This window comes from Rhipicephalus microplus, chromosome 6, assembly GCF_043290135.1.
Source record: "Rhipicephalus microplus isolate Deutch F79 chromosome 6, USDA_Rmic, whole genome shotgun sequence".
NCBI classification, from domain to species: domain Eukaryota; kingdom Metazoa; phylum Arthropoda; class Arachnida; order Ixodida; family Ixodidae; genus Rhipicephalus; species Rhipicephalus microplus.
Window position 1 is genome coordinate 36316084 of NC_134705.1, and position 5319 is coordinate 36321402.

Genomic DNA, 5319 nt, shown 5'->3' on the forward strand with positions numbered 1-5319 from the left:
AGTTCATGCGGGAAAACACCTGTTCTAAACATTAAATTCACAATTGAAGAGAATACATTTGATATAAGGTGAGCTACCATTTTTACATGGGAGGGGTGAATGCCGTCAAGGCCAGCACTCGTCATTTTTAGGGTACCTATAACGCTAATTATTTCATCTGGAGTTGTGGGAAACAGAAAGAACGAATGGGGAAAGCGATCTAAGGCCATTTCATTTAATAAAGGTAGGGTGTGCTCGACGTTAAAGAAGAAGTTTGCAAACTGATCGGCGATGTCAGCTGGATCACTATAAGTGACATCATTATGAAGAACTGTAGCTATTTTTTCCGAACGTGGGTTCATATTTAAAAAGGAATTAATGATGTCCCATTTTTTCCTCCTACTATTTCCGGCCTCAGTTATCTTTTGCGCATAATACTTTCTTTTAGCTTCCTTAAGCTGGGTGTTTATTAGGTTGCAAAATTTTTTATAGCGAACAAGCAAATTCGTATTAAACGGTTGCCTTTTAGTTTTTTTGTAGAGGTTGTCACGTTTGCGCATGTTTGTTAGTAATCCCCTCGTCAGCCAGGGATTTGCTGGTGATGCGATTATTTTTTTGCATTTTTGCTTATCTGTACAAGATTGAACATGTGATAGGAGCAAAGATGAAAAGAGGGTGAAAGCTTCTTGTGCATCAGCTTTAAGATACACTTCAGACCAGTTAGTGTTAGCAACGGTATCAATATATTTCTGCTTGTCCAATATATCACGAATAAAGGAAGGTGAATCACGTTTTGCAGTGGAATCGAAACGCAGAAATATGGGATAGTGGTCAGTAATATTAATTTCTAGCACTCCAGCGTCTGGTGCCGTGAGTAGATTTGAAAATGCATGATCAATGCGGGACCCATTGCTAATGCTGTTTGGTCTAGTTGGAAGACTGATTAAAGATTCATACCCGAAGCTGTTCAGTGCAGCTAGATAGTTGATTGAGTTAGGTGACAAATCGTCTAGTAAATTAATGTTTATGTCACCCATGATAATAGCATTTTTATTTTCAAGGGAAATAACATTTAGGGAGCGTTGCAAGTTTGTGCAAAATTCAGTAACTGGAGAAGACGGTGAGCGGTATATACAGCCTAACATGAATCTTTTGTTATCTATATTAAGAAAAGTATGCTCAAACTCAAGCCAGACCGATTCACAGGAGAGCGTGTTTAATTCGAGATCAAACCTTCGTTTACAGGAAGCGTTAGAAGATACGTATGTGGCTGCGTCACCATGATTACTTGATAACCTGTGACTGTAATATGACGTATAGGAAGGGAAACCGAACAGATTTCTATCGTCTTCTGATAACCAAGTTTCTGTAACTGCAATTACTGAGAAAGGGTTGGTAAACGTGGAAAGAAGACTTTGAAATTCATCAACATGCTTTCGTAGGCTTCTGGCATTAAGATGAATAAAAGAGCGGGAGTTACTCCCTAAAAACGAGTTTAGTTGCACAGGTGACAGAAGAGCCGACGAGGAAGCATGGCTGGCGCATGCGCATTAAGTACAATGGGAGCCAATTAGTTTATTTTAGCCAGATCAGCCTCATCGCGTATCCTGTATACTTTACTGTCGGTTGTCTTGCGAGCTTTGATTTGGCAGTTTGTCGTCCACAAAAACATCCATTTTTTCTCTTTCTTTACAGCCAAAGCCTTAGAAAAGAGAGCCTTGTTCGCAGGGGTCAAATGCTCATTTACGTACACGGGATTGTCAGGTGTCTGTGTTATTTTGATGTCCCTCAGGCAGAGCTTAGCTTGTCGGGCCTTGCTTATGAATTCAGTCTTCTTATCTCTTGAACAAAATCGCGCAAGAAGGTTTTTGTTGCATTCCTTTGCTGTAGGAACACGGTGAACGACGTCAAGGTCAGATGGTGACACCGGGCATCCGATCTTTTCACCCACCGTTTGCAAGATCGCGACACAGTCCTCCCCTTGTGTGCACGGTACACCTCTGATCTCGACGTTGTTGAGCCGTGAATATTGTTCGATTTCAGCTAGTTTCTTAGACATCATGCGGTTTTCAGACTTCAGTGATTTGTTTTCGGCCATCAAGGCAGCGTTGTCTTGCCTTAATTCCTCAACAATTTTTTCCGTGAATTTAGCACTAACAACAAGGTCATCAACTTCTTTCTTCATTTGCACCGCATCGAAACCAGAATGATTCAGCTTTAACAGAATCCTTGCGAACACCGACTCCACTAAAGCCTCGGTTTTCAGCTTCTCCTCGAGTTCCTCTCATCTCTTTGCCAGTTCAGCATTCGTTGGCATTTTGGACACAGAAGACACTCATACAAGCTCAAAATGCAAACAACGGCAGCAGCGACAGCAAATGAGAAACGAAAGAATCGCAAATGGCGTGAAAACCAACCTGCAGTAAATTATACGGTAATCTCGGTCAGTTGCTCAGTGCGCTGCCGCTGCTGCCAATGACATCCCGTCGACAGTGCCGATCCTTTATAGCGTTGCTTGACGATTCCAGTGCCGCCCAGTGGTGATATCACCGAAAACGCAGCCGCAGGTAGAGCTGCGCAGTCTCCGAAGGCGCCACGAGCAAGGTAGTCCGTGGCAGCAATCAGGGCGTCCGGCGATGAAGCAGCACCTCGGGAAGCAAGCTTGGACGATCGGGCATCGGCCGAAGTAACTGCAGTAAATTATACGGTAATCTCGGTCAGTTGCTCAATGCGCTGCCGCTGCTGCCAATGAGGGCTATGGTATTCGAGGCACTCCTAACAAGCTAATAGAAAGCTATCTCACGAATACGCAACAGTATGTGTACATCAATGGACGAAATTTGATTAAAAAAACCGTAAGCTCAGGTGCCCGCAGGGGTCAATATTAGGACCCTTTTTGTTCATTGTCTCCATAAATGATCTCCCATTGCACATACAGGAAGAATGTGTCCTATACGCAGACGACACAAATATCTTCATAGAGACTAAGAGAGAGAACGACTTATACCGAAAAGCTAATCGCACTCTTAACAGGCTCTCTTACTGGTTACACACAAATAACTTAATTCGAGATGTTTTTAAAAGTGAATTTTTAATTTTCTCTGCCAAATTGTGCCACTCAGAAACGAAAATTGCTTTACAGTGGAGTTCTTCTCGAAAAAGTATGTTGAACGAAATTCTTAGGCTTAGTCATAGATGAACATATGACATGGCACAGTCATGTGCAAGATGTAACTAGGAAGATATACAAAAAGATGACAATAATTCATAGGCTAGGATATCTGTTTCCACTAAGCGTCATTCTGATTCTCTACTGAAGCTTTGTTGAATGACATCTGTCATATTGTATTTCAGTCTATGGACTCGCATATCGAGCGACATTACAGCCTATTCAGGTAGCTCAGAATACTGTTTCGCGAATAATTTCTTCTTGCCGGCGAACTGAATCTATATCATTTGGTTATACCTTATTGAATATTTTACCACTGCATCATTGCATTCTTTGCCTCATAGCTATTTTTACGTACAAATTTCTCACAAATGTTATACAAAGTTCGTCAGCTCAATTTCATCAACAAGTCACGCATTATCAGACACGTTCTTCTAAGTTAATTCCGTTAACAATATCACGAGCACGCACAAACTATTCGGCATTCTGTTTTATGAATGGTGCAGCCAGTCTTTGGAATACCCTTCCTACAGAAATCGATCCATCATTCATTCAGCATTTTTCTAGCTCACTGCGCCAGTACTTCCTCTACAATTTAAAACAACACAACTTTGTTTGGTTTCGAGTTTTCGTACCGCTTAGCCTTTTGTTTTCTTTTGTTCTTATAATATTTTCTTTTATGTGGTGTATAGTTTCCTTCTACTCCCTGTATAACGATTTCTTTTGTTTGGCATATACCTGCGTGTAGTATTTATTTATTTTATTTATATTTCACCTACATCGCCGTGAGGCATTACGTAGGGGAGGTACACATAATAATTTGACTACATAGTTTTCATTCGTAAAAATAGATTCAACAAATAAAACAGCACTCAAAATATTTTAAGAGAAAAAATTATTAATTTTTATACGTATTACATATATATATATATATATATATATATATATATATATATATATATATATATATATATATGGGAAAGAAGTGTATACCTAAGGGCTCGTTTTTCCGTGTTTTAACACAATATTAATGAGATCTAACAGACAGTAATGCCAAGGAATGTACAGGGGAAGTTATTAAAACCAATAGAATGTAAATAAGAAGAAAGAAAAGTGGATGAAAAATTTACCAACTGTGAGCAGGAATCGAACCTACGACCTTCGAATTACGTGTTCGATGCTCTAACCACTGAGCTATCACAGCGGCCCTCCCTCCATCCACTTTTTGGGTTTATCTGTGAATTTAGAAGTAGGAGTGACAGTCAGCGCCCATCTATAAGCCAAACGACGAGTGTGAGAACACTCTTATGCGCAATTTGGCGTCACGTAGCACGTGAACTTATTATGAGCGGGCAGCTGATTAATTGTCCCTCTTATACAACCTAAACACACCAAGTCTGCCAGTACGAGACCCTCGTTCAATGAAAATAAGGGAAAGAAGTGTATACCTAAGGGCTCGTTTTTCCGTGTTTTAACACAATATTAATGAGATCTAACAGACAGTACTGCCAAGGAATGTACAGGGGAAGTTATTAAAACCAATAGAATGTAAATAAGAAGAAAGAAAAGTGGATGAAAAAATTACCACTTGTGAGCAGGAATCGAACCTACGACCTTCGAATTACGCGTTCGATGCTCTAACCACTGAGCAATCACAGCGGCCCTCCCTCCATCCACTTTTTTGGGTTTCCCTTTACATTCCTTGGCATTACTGTCTGTTAGATCTCATATATATATATATATATATATATATATATATATATATATATATATATATATATATATATATATATATATATATATATATATATATATATATATATATATATAATATTACATACTGCATAGTTCCTAGGTTCATTTTGCACATTCAATGATTTGTCTTGTTCAGTATGCAGCTATATTTAAAATACTTGTGCACTGAATTAAATAACATTATTTGTCATAGGAACCCCTTCCACAACTCGTGCTGAGGTCCTAATTGTATAAATATGACCCATTGTACTCTGTTTTTGTTACGGATACTAATAATTAACTGATTGAAACTGATTGTAGTTCCATGCAGAAATCACTCTGCGGTTACCAATATTTTGATCTTCGCAAATTTAGGGCCGCTATTTTCGAATCACTCATAATCACGTCAGATTGGGAATCGGTTATAGCCAGTGCTA

General features: G+C 39.3%; 1 non-coding gene across 1 annotated transcript; it reads right to left on the reverse strand.

Moving 5' to 3' along the window:
- Positions 1-4279: 4279 nt before the first annotated feature.
- On the reverse strand, positions 4280-4352 carry TRNAT-CGU (transfer RNA threonine (anticodon CGU)). The gene has a single exon. It is a non-coding gene; the product is annotated as a tRNA-Thr (tRNA).
- Between the last annotated feature and the right edge of the window lie 967 nt (positions 4353-5319).